At 43.1% G+C, this 12,334-nt stretch overlaps 1 protein-coding gene and 1 long non-coding RNA gene across 3 annotated transcripts in view; one reads left to right on the forward strand and one right to left on the reverse strand.

The window, feature by feature from the left end:
- The window catches only part of LOC115105395 (serine/arginine repetitive matrix protein 3), a 173,279-nt gene that overhangs the window by 78,480 nt on the left and 82,465 nt on the right, over window positions 1-12,334 (reverse strand). The window lies entirely within an intron of this gene.
- Window positions 9,838-12,334, forward strand: part of LOC135563794 (uncharacterized) — a 91,469-nt gene continuing 88,972 nt past the window's right edge. Inside the window, exon 1 of the long non-coding RNA XR_010460517.1 lies at window positions 9,838-10,352. This is a non-coding gene — a long non-coding RNA (uncharacterized LOC135563794). The remainder of the gene's footprint in view (window positions 10,353-12,334) is intronic.

Consider the following 12,334-nt stretch of genomic DNA (forward strand, 5'->3'; position numbering starts at 1 on the left):
TGTGGGGTCCCCTACAGGATAGCTCCCACATTACACACATAATCTCCTTTTATTTTTAACCGAACACTGTGTGCCCGAAGAAGATCCTACGATGATGGACAGACAACTGAGCCAATGGCGGAAGACTACAGACTACAACCAGCTGAACCAATCCGGAGATCCGATCTTCCTAGGGTCAACCTACTTTCTGTGACGTATATAAGAGCTGTGCTGACTGTTTACGCTCTTCTGCCTGTTCCACACGAACTAACGGAAGAGCCGTAATTACGTTGTAATACATATTTTCACTCTGAATAAACTGTTTACTTGTCATAAAATTGACCACTTAGTCTGAATCGATCCTTGACCGGCTCACCCATCTACATATCCAATTGCTAACATATACCAGATAGATATGTATACTGTAGCTAAAGTAATACTACGTGTATGTTGTGTAGTAGGCTGTTCGTAGCTCATGTGAAACACCCTAATCATTTGGTCTATTTTCACCAACACGGTATTGTAAACACATCGTTCGTGGCCGACGTGTGCTTGTTTGCCTATAATCTGTTTTGGAGAAATGTAATCACTGAATATTGTTAGAGCTCTCATTGTCTGTTTATATGTAAGAACGGCCCATGTTCTGAATTCTGTCGCTGTACATTTCAAAAGTGCTGAACAAATAGTTATATTGACTACATTCGTCGTCTCGCGCTCATTAATGTCCTAATCGAAATTACGGATTGCCTCTTATCAGCTTGTCGTCCTTATGCCATAGTTTATACATCTTAATTATCAGTAGAAACCACATTTGTTTAAGCAAGTCAGCCATATCAGCTATGTTTTTTTAAAAGGCAGTAAATGAGGCTAAATGAACTGTAGCATTGGTAAGGTGTTGGGACTGCTGTTGGGACAGCTTTATGTAGGCCCTAACAGTTTGTGGGCACCATTTGTCACCGTTATAGTGCAATAAATGTATTGTTTAGTGTTGTTGTTGCTTTGCTGGCCTGCAACCCAATTATTATTTTTTGCCCCACCAAGATTTACATGCTAAAATCGCCACGGTCTACAACACATTTCTGCACTTAGCAAAAGAGTGCCATCTGTAGTGATTTGATTTGATTTACTTATTTCATAAATTTGAGGCTTTTCTGTATAGTTGTCTAATGTTGGTGGGGCATATTATTCTGGTTTAATGTTACTCCTGAATCACTATGATTAACATAATATGTTTTCTTGTGTGTATTTTGAACAAAGCTGAGAGTTAATCTGAAGTCCAAAATGTAGGAATACATGTGAATTCAGTCATTGACACAGACATGGTGGTGTAGCAGGAAGATCGGAATGACGTGAACTAAAAGGGTGTGAGTTCAAATCCCCAGGGGGAACATGTTGGTAAACATACACAATGTCATCATGTATGTCAGTGTGTCAAATATGTAAGTTGAAAACACTGTGGCTATTTCGTGACATCCTAATACCCTGACTACAACGCTCGCGTCATAAAATAAATGTAGGAATATATGTTATTCAATTATTGCGCGCGCCAACGAGCGTCTGCGTTGCCAATGGCTAAAATAGAAGTCCTTTCTATTTCTGACGCAGATCGCGCTACAAGTCCTGCCTCTCCCATCACCTCATTGGTTTATAGAAGCAGGTACCCACGTGCCATCTCCTCATTGGTTATTCCCACGTGGGTGATTGAAAGACAAACTTTTTTGCCGGTTGTCGTGGTAATACTATGAAAGTGTAGATGCCAACCACCATATAAGTTCCAAGATGAAAAATCCCGAAAGGAGGAGATATGACTAGAGACGATTCGTGTTGACCGTTTTATGTGTGGATTAATTGTCAGAGTAAAGAACCTTGTGCATTTCAGGTAAAATAACAACTAAATGTTTATATCCCAAGACAAGTTAACTAGCAACAGCAAGCTAGCTAAACAGGACAAATTAGCTAGCAAGTGCAAGCTAACTAGCTAAATTGCCATATATGTTTAATGCTTTTTGACCTGTCCCCAAATTAATGTCATTGGTTCAGAGTTTGTTTTGATATTTTAACCTGCGTGTCGTGATCGGTTTGGTGTAGGGGGACAAAATACATTTATGCACGATAGTGCACATGCGCAGCCGGTTTGGGTTCTGTGTAATGAGTCATTTTTGTTTGCAGGGCATCACCTGGGAAATCTCATGTGAAAAATATTTACATGTGAACATTTTAATCCACATGTGAAAGGCTATGTGATCATGTGAAAATTCACATGTGAAATATCACATTTGAAGTGTTCTAAAACCACATGATTTCACGTGGAAAATGTGAACATTTCTCGTGAAATCATGTTATTCTCCACATGTGAAATCATGTGTTTTTTCCATAAGGGTTTGTCTCTCTCTCTCTCACCCCCCTCTCTCTCTGTTTCTCCTCTCATCACCCTCCGCCTCTCTCTCCTTCACAATATCCTCCATACTAATCTGACCCTTGGCTGGAGGCTGCTGTTTTTGTTTGTGGCACCCAAAGGATGTATTTGTCATCCACAAAGTTGTCATCCTCAAAGTTGGAACTCTTCATTCCAGGCACGTGTCGCTTTCTGTGTGGTGCCAGACCTGTGCCAACCTTTTGTTTTAATCAGACTCCGAGGGTGTATAGTGCATACCAATAGCAGAGCTCTTGAGAATAGTCATGTGAATACCAAAGAAGGTAGGAATAGACCTACACAGTACAAAGCATAATTTGAAGTGTCTGATTAAGGGTTCAAAAATGGAGGAAATCATCTTCACACAGTAATTGCACATTTCCTCATGTTCAGCATAACTCCCTGACTATGGGGGATACAGTGACTGACTGACTGATGACCTGAATTGAATTAGACACACTAATTATGGTTACATAAATTACATTATAAACTGGGTGGTTTGAGCCCTGAATGCTGATTGGCTGACAGCCATGGTATATTAGACCCCGACGGGGTAAGAAGAAACGACTATCAGAGGCAGAGGGGACTGTTCACGCAGTCTTTAATTTATCAAGCAAGATATTGAGCCCTGCCCATGTCTCCTTGCTTAATAAAGGGTTATATTTTGTGCCTACAACTCAGTGCAACGGTTTCGAAGTTAAGGTAGACATGTTGAAGTGTTTTTTAGAAATATCCATTTAAGGGAATACTGTAGCTCCCCTAATCCTGATATTTCAACTGATCATGTAGGCTGCTCACTTGCACATACTCCGACTCCTTTTCGAAGAGTTATATTGTACATCCAGCCAATTGCAATCACTCTTTTGAGACATATGGGGCGGCAGGGTAGCCTAGTGGTTAGAGCGTTGGACTTGTAACCGGAAGGTTGCAAGTTCAAATCCCCGAGCTGACAAGGTACAAATCTGTCGTTCTGCCCCTGAACAGGCAGTTAACCCACTGTTCCTAGGCCATCATTGAAAATAAGAAATTGTTCTTAACTGACTTGCCTAGTAAAATAAAATAAAAATAATAAAAAAATATTGCAGACTCATTGAAAAATATGTTGGTAATCTCCTTAACTTGGCGCACCGATCCCTTTAGTGGGATCATTTTCTTCAACATCCACTGAATTGCAGAGCACCAAATTAAAATTAAATTACTAAAAAGATAAAATTTTCATGAAATCACAAGTACAATATACCAAAACACAGTTTAGCTTGCTGTTAATCGACCTGGTGTGTCAGATTTCAAAAAAGCTTTACAGCGAAAGGAAACCAAGCGTTTATGTGAGGACGGCTCTCAGTAGACAAAACATTACAAACAGCTAGCAGCAAAGTAGATTGGTCACGAAAGTCAGAAAAGCAATAAAATTAATCGCTTACCTTTGATGATCTTCGGATGTCTGCACTCACGAGAATCCCAGTTACACAATAAATGTTAGTTTTGTTCGATAAAGATTATTTTATATCCAAAAACCTCCATTTGGTTGGCACGTTTTGTTGAGTAGTCCATAGACTCGTGCAGGTCACGACGAGCAGACAAAAATTCCAAATAGTATCCGTAAAGTTCGTAGAAACATGTTAAACGTTTTTTATAATCAATCCTCAGGTTGTTTTTACAATAAATAACAAATAATTTTTCAACCGGACGGTAGCCTTTTCAATACAAGAGAGAAAGAAAAGGTCTCATTCCTGTGTCGCGCGCATGAACAAATCTGGGGACACCATCCACTGACGCGATGTGATCATTCTCGCTCATTTAAAAAAAATAAAAGCCTGAAACTATGTCTAAAGACTGTTCACACCCTGTGGAAGCCATAGGGAAAGGAATCTGGTTGATATCCCTTTAAATGGAGGATAGGCTTGCAATGGAACAGAGTAGTTTCAGAAAAACAGCACTTGGATTTTCCTCAGGTTTTCGCCTGCAATATCAGTTCTGTTATACTCACAGACAATATTTTGACAGTTTTGAAAATTTTAGAGTTTCCTATCCTAATCTGCCAATTATATGCATATTCTAACTTCTGGGCCTGAGAAATAGGCAGTTTACTTTGGGAATGATTTTTATCCAAACATCAAAATACTGCCCCCTTGCTTCAAGAGGTTATTAAGAACAAACAGGAGTACATATAAACTCAGCAAAAAAATAAACGCCCCTTTTTTAGGACCCTGTCTTTCAAAGACAATTTGTAAAAATTCAAATAACTTCACAGGTCTTCATTGTGAGGACTGCAGATGTGGCTGGGGAAATAAATAGCAATGTCCTTACTGTGAGATGCATAAGACAGCTCTACAGGGAGAGAGGACGGACAGCTGATCGTCCTTGCAGTGGCAGACCACGTGTAACAACACCTGCACAGGATCGATACATCCGAACATCACACCTGTGGGACAGGATGGCAACAACAACTGCCCGAGTTACACCAGGAACGCACAATCCCTCCATCAGAACTCAGACTGTCAGCAATAAGCTGAGAGAGGCTGGACTGAGGGCTTGTAGGCCTGTTGTGAGGCAGGTCCTCACCAGACTTCACTGACAACGACGTCCCCTATTTGCACAAACCCACTGCCGCTGGACCAGACAGGACTGGCAAAAAGTGCTCTTCACCGACGTTGCAGTTTTGTCTCACCATGGGTGATGGTCAGTTTCGCATTTATCGTCGAAGGAATGAGCGTTACACCGAGGCCTGTACTCTGGAACGGGATCGATTTGGAGGTGGAGGGTCCGTCATGGTCTGGGGCGGTGTGTCACAGCATCATCGGACTGAGCTTGTTGTCATTGCAGGCAATCTCAACGCTGTGCGTTACTGGGAAGACATCCTCCTCCCTCATGTGGTACCCTTCCTGCAGGCTCATCCTGACATGATCCTCCAGAAATATCCGGGAACTTGCAGGTGCCTTGGTGGAAGAGTGGTGTAACATCTCACAGCAAGAACTTGCAAATCTGGTGCAGTCCATGAGAAGGAGATGCACTGCAGTATTTAATGCAGCTGGTGGCCACAGCAGATACTGACTGTTACTTTTGATTTTGACCCTTCTTTGTTCAGGGACACATTATTCCACTTCTGTTAGTCACATGTCTGTGGAACTTGTTCAGTTTATGTCTCAGTTGTTGAATCTTGTTATGTTCATACAAATATTTACACATGTTAAGTTTGCTGAAAATAAAAGCAGTTGACAGTGAGAGGACGTTTCTTTTTTGATGATTTTTTCCACAATGTACCTAAGGATGAAAAACAAGCTTTGCTTGATTTACAATCCGATACGTCAGTCCTTACCCGCCCTGTTGTTAAGGGTGGCTCGGTTGTACTCATGGATAGGGCAGTCTATGTAAATTAGTGTCATAGACAACTGCTTGACAAAAAAAAAAAATCTAAATAAATCGAGACATGATCTCTTTCAAGGACAATCTAGCAAAAAGAAGCATTCTTACACTACCGGCTATTAAGTGCTCTGAACAAATTAAGGGAATCGTTCAGATTCTAAGATCCGATGACAGTATCGCTAATGTGTTTTCGGACCTTCCCTTGGTCGTATTCTGGCAGGCAGAAATCTCAGAGATCGAATGGTAAACTCTGATTTACCACCCCAAAATATCCCTACACAACGTCTATTTGCGCCTCTACTGGATGGAAACTACAAGTATCTTACAACTTTTTTATTTATTTATTATAATATTTTTTTACCCCTTTTTCTCCCCAATTTCGTGGTATCCAATTGTTAGTAGCTACTATCTTGTCTCATCGCTACAACTCCCGTACGGGCTCGGGAGAGACGAAGGTTGAAAGTCATGCGTCCTCCGATACACAACCCAACCAAGCCACACTGCTTCTTAACACAGCGCGCATCCAACCCGGAAGCCAGCCGCACCAATGTGTCGGAGGAAACACCGTGCACCTGGCAACCTTGGTTAGCGTGCACATCGCCCGGCCCGCTCGACTTACCCTGTTGAGGCTCACTTTTTTTAAGCGAACGACTCAATTCCGTCCCTACGTTATATCGTCATTGAACATGTCACCCTCGACAATTTATTGTTACAAACAAGAGGCTGCGTAGATCCTCTTAAGGATCCGCCCCTTTTTTTTTAAAAATCCGCCTAAAATGACATACCCAAATCTAACTGCCTGTGTCTCAGGCCATGAAGCAAGCATATGCATAGTCTTGGTACCATTTGAAAGGAAACACTTTGAAGTTTGTGGAAATGTGAAAGGAATGTATGAGAATACAACACAATAGATCTGGTAAAAGATAATACAAAGAAAGAATCAACCGTTCTTTTGTATTTTTTTGTACCATCTTTGAAATGCAAGAGAAAGGCCATAATGTATTATTCCAGCCCAGGTCCAATTTAGATTTTGGCCACTAGATGGCAGCAGTGTATGTGCAAAGTTATAGACTGATCCAATGAACCATTGCATTTATTTTCAAATGTTGTATCAAGACTGCCCAGATGTGCCTAATTTGTTTATTAATAACTTTCAAGTTCAAAATTGTGCACTCTCTGCCTCCCGGGTGGCGCAGTGGTCTAGGGCACTGCATCACAGTGCTAGCTGTGTCACCAGAGACTCTGGGTTCGAGCCCAGGCTCTGTCGCAGCCGGCCGCGACCGGGAGTTCCATGGGGCGACGCACAATTGGCCTAGCGTCGTCCGGGTTAGGGAGGGTTGGGCCGGTCGGGATACCCTTGTCTCATTGTGCACTAGCGACTCCTGTGGTGGGCCGGGCGCAGTGCACGCTAACCAGGTCGCCAGGTGCACGGTGTTTCCTCCGACATATTGGTGCGGCTGGCTTCCGGGTTGGATGCGCGCTGTGTTAAGAAGCAGTGCAGCTTGGTTGGGTTGTGTTTCGGAGGATGCATGGCTTTCGACCTTCGTCTCTCCCGAGCCCGTACGGGAGTTGTAGCGATGAGACAAGATAGTAACTACTAACAATTGGATACCACGAAAAGGGGGTAAAATGTATTTATTATTATTTATTTTTTTTTATTAAAAATTGTGCACTCTCCTCAAGCAATAGCATGGTATTCTTTCACTGTAATAGCTACAGTAAATTATTATATTTCAGCCAATATCAGATATGTCTATGTCCTGGTAAATGTTCTTGTTACTTACAACCTCATGCTAATCACATTAGCCTACGTTAGCTCAACCGTCCTGTGGAAGGCACACTGAACCCGAAGAAGTTAAATTAAAGACCCTTGCTCCCATCGGTCTCAACGTAGATTTTGATCTGAAGCAATTCTTGTGATTATTGTGATTTTGCTATTCATTGTAAATGTTTGTAGGCCTAGGTAGCCAAATTGTATCTATGATTGTATGCTATCATTCATGTTTTTGTACGTTATTTTTATATCTAAGAATTAACCAATGATATCAGGCCACACCCGGCCATGATGACAGACACCTGTGTGTGTCCTTTGACACTATATAAACTAGTGACGCGCATTGTTTGTCATTATACCCTGATGAAGACAGCTTGTCTGTGGAAATATTGGATATTAGGTTATTCAATTATTGCATCTGAGCTCCTAGAGTGTGCGGCTCTCCTTTTGTTCTTCAAATATTAGACCGCATACCATGGGTGTGACAAAACATGTATTTTTACTAAGCTAATTCAAATCAAATCAAGTGCAATTTGTCACACGGGCCGAATACAACATGAAATGTTTACTTAGAGGCCTTGACCAACAATGCAGTTTTAAGAAAACTTTGAGTTGATAAAATATTTACAAAACCCCCCGAAAGTTTAAAAAAGTAACCCAATAACAATAACGGGGCTATATATACAGGGGGTACCGGTACCGAGTCAATGTGCGAAGGTACAGGTCAGTCGAGGTAATTGAGGTAAACAACAAGTAGCAGCAGCGTAAAAAAGGGGGGTCAATGCAAATAGTCCGGGTAGCCATTTGATTAGCTGTTCAGGAGTCTTATGGCTTGGTGGTGGAAGCTGTTAAAGAGCCTTTTGGACCTAGACATGGCGCTCAGGTACCGTTTGCCATACGGTTGCAGAGAGTCTTTGGCAATTTTATGGGCCTTCCTCTGACACTGCCTTGTATAGAGGTCCTGGATGGCAGGAAGCTTGGCCCCATTGATGTACTGGGCCGTAAGCACTACCCTCTGGATGCCAAACAGTTGCCATACCAGGTGGTGATGCAATCAGTCAGGATGCTCTTGATGGTGCAGCTGTAGAACTCTTTGAGGGTCTGAGGACCCATGCCAAATCTTTTCAGTCTCCTTAGGTGTTGTCGTGCCCTCGTCACAACTGTTTTGGTGTGTTTGGACTATGATAGTTAGTTGGTGATGTGGACAACAAGGAACTTGAAGGTCTCAACCTGCTTCACTACAGCCCTGTCGATGAGTATGAGGGTGTTTTCGGCCCTCATTTTCCTGTAGTCCATGATCGTCTCCTTTATCTTGATCATGTTGAGGGGGAGGTTGTTGTCCTGACACCACACTGCCAGGTTTCTGTCCTCCTCCCGATAGGCTGGCTTATCTTTTTTAGTGATCAGGTCTACCACCGTTGTGTCATCGGAAAACAGCTTCCCTTTGTATTCCGTAAGAGCCCTGCCACATCCAACGAGCATCAGAGCCATTGTAGTAGGATTCAATCTTAGTCCTGTATTGACGCTTTGCCTGTTTGATGGTTCGTTGGAAGGCATGGTGGGATTTCATATAAATGTCCGGGTTAGAGTCCCGCTCCTTGAAAGCAGCAGCTCTACCCAAGCTCATTGCGGATGTTGCCTGTAATCAATGGCTTCTGGTTGGTGTGGGGACGACATCGTCGATGCACTTATTGATGAATGTGGTGAACGTGGCATACTCTTCAATGCCATCGGATGAATCCCGGAATATATTCCAGTCTGTGCTAGTAAAACAGTCCAGTAACTTAGCATCGGCGTCCTCTAATAGCAATAAGGCACCTCCGCGTTGCATTTTGTAGAAGAACAGCCCTTAGCCGTAGTATATTGGCCAAATACCACACCCCCTCGGGCTTTATTGCTTAAATAGAACAATATCAAACATGAGGGAACTGGATAAAATAAGACAGAAACTGAATGGAGTTCAATGGGGATTTTGAGTGATTTGCCTCTATAGAGGTTTTCAATGATGGTCTCAGGTTTCTATGGGTCCTATTACAACCTACACAATACCAATTTGGACTATTCTTCAGCCCACTCTCCTAGAAAGGAGAGTGAGAGAGAGTGAGTGTTGTAAAGTGGTCCACTTATTTCTGTTGGCCCTTTGAGGGCTGGAGCACAGAGCGCTATGCGAGGCTGTAATAGACATGGCTATGTATCGCTCTGTGGGCAGTAGCTAGAGAGGCCTTTTGAGACAGAGGGGAGAGAGAGTGAAGGAGAGGGAGAGAGAGTGAATGAGAGGGAGAGAGAGTGAAGGAGAGGGAGAGAAGAGAGTGGGAGAGGGTGAAGGAGAGAGAGAGTGCGAGAGAGCTAGAGAGATTGTGCTGCTTGCATGGCTGGTAACAACCATTATTTAATTGCTCCTATTAGACCAAGGAGCATTCATCACTAATCTATACAAGTCCTCTCAGAGGAATGAAAATATCAAGTGTTCTTGACAAAGGTGGTTCTGGTGAAGCTAGAGTTCTGTCTGTCATGTTATTGCTTCTGTTTTGTTCTGTGAGGCAACCTGGTCTCAGGTCAATTCCTACGATTCGGGATGTTTTTTTCTTTCTCTCCCATTAGTATGATGAATCCAGGCTGTGTGGAAAGGTAGTGTCTGGTGAGCTGGAGCTAGCTCCCCGACACCCACAGAGCTGTAGAGGAGAAACAATGTTTTCAACATGGATCAGAGAGGAGGCTGGGGAAAGGACAGCACTCGCCTCCGGTGCAAAAACACCCACAGCGGCTACAGTACAAACACACGGAGAGAAGGACAGAAAGACACAAACACGACAGAGGGAGAAGGTAAGAAATAAACCACTGCTTCTGTCCTGTTTCATTTCAGCGACCGAAACTAACTTTTGGCTTCAGATTTTGAAAGCGAAACAATCTGAAAGGCAATTACCTAGCCTACTCTTTCTTGCCTAGTCTAGTATGAAGCAACATTTTCAGACTTTTAAGTGGGGGTGAGGGTTGACAACACCAGCTGAAAACAGCTCTCGGGATGAGACTGCTTGGCTGTGAGCAATCCTCAGAGACCAGCTGACTGCTTCTCTGCTCTGGCTTTTATGTCTGCTATCCTCCTCTCTCCACTCCTTTATTTCTACAGCTGGGTTATTTCTGGATAAGCTAACAGGCGGGCTGGCAAACTCTTGATCTGCATTCACACCCAAAAGGCGCTTGAACCAACAGCCCTCAGCAGGCAGCATACGCACGTACACACACACACACACACACACACACACACACACACACACACACACACACACACACACAAACACACACACACGTGTGCGCGCACATATTCCTACAAAACACACTTCAGTGTGTGTACTCTCATACTAGTCTGTCTGTGTGAGAGCAGAGACAGGTCCTGGAGTGGAGCGGTTAGCATAGAGAAGCTGGAAAATGTATCAGGGGATAGAGGGATAGAGAGAGAGAGTATATACAGTTGAAGTCGGAAGTTTACATACACTTAGGTTGGAGTTTTTAAACCACTCCACACATTTCTTGTTAAGAAACTATAGTTTTGGCAAGTCGGTTAGGACATCTACTTTGTGCATGACACATCAATTGTTTACAGATGATTTCACTTATAATTCACTGTGTCACAATTCCAGGGGGTCAGAAGTTTACATACACTAAGTTGACTGTGCTTTTAAACAGCTTGGAAAATTCCAGAAAATTATGTAATGGCTTTAGAAGCTTCTGATAGGCTAATTGACATCATTTGAGTCAATTGGAGGTGCACCTGTGGATGTATTTCAAGGCCTAACTTCAAACGCAATGCCTGTTTGCTTGACATCATGGGAAAATCAAAAGAAATCAGCCGAGACCACAAGTCTGGTTCATCATTGGGAGCAAATTCCAAACGCCTGAAGGATATCACATTCATCTGTACAAACAATAGTACGCAAGTAAAAACACCATGGGACCACGCAGTCGTCATACCGCTAAGGAAGGTGACACGTTCTGTCTCCTAGAGATGAACGTACTTTGGTGCGAAAAGTGCAAATGATCCCAGAACAACAGCAAAGGACCTTGTGAAGATGCTGGAGGAAACAGGTACAAAAGTATCTATATCTACAGTAAAACGAGTCCAATATCGACATAACCTGATATGCTGCTCAGCAAGGAAGAAGCCACTGCTCCAAAACCGCCATAAAAAAGCCAGACTACGGTTTGCAACTGCACATGGGGACAAAGATCGTACTTTTTGGAGAAATGTCCTCTGGTCTGATGAAACAAAAATAGAACTGTTTGGCCATAATGACCATCGTTTTATGTATGGAGGAAAAATGGGGAGGCTTGCAAGCCGGAGAACACCATCCCAACCGTGAAGCACGGGGGTGGCAGTATCATGTTGTGGGGGAGCTTTGCTGCAGGAGGGTCTGGTGCACTTCACAAAATAGATGGCTTCATGAGGAAAGAAAATTATGTGGATATATTGAAGCAACATCTCTAGGCATCAGTCAGGAAGTTAAAGCTTGGTCGCAAATGGGTCTTCCAAATGGACAATGACCCCAAGCATACTTCCAAAAGTTGGAAGTTGGAATAATAACATGTTCAACTACTTAAGACATTGGCTCAAATCTAGGTTCTGCCTTTAGATTTTGAGAAAATGTACACCCGTCTGTCCAGAGCTGCCAGAGTCTCCTGTCTGTCCTGAGCTGCCAGAGTCTCCCGCCAGTCTGTCCTGAGCTGCCAGAGTCTCCCGCCAGTCTGTCCTGAGCTGTCAGTCAGCCAGGAGATGCCAGAGCCGCCAGCCAGCCAGGAGCTGCCAGAGC

Source organism: Oncorhynchus nerka, linkage group LG22 (assembly GCF_034236695.1).
Source record: "Oncorhynchus nerka isolate Pitt River linkage group LG22, Oner_Uvic_2.0, whole genome shotgun sequence".
NCBI classification, from domain to species: Eukaryota; Metazoa; Chordata; class Actinopteri; order Salmoniformes; family Salmonidae; genus Oncorhynchus; species Oncorhynchus nerka.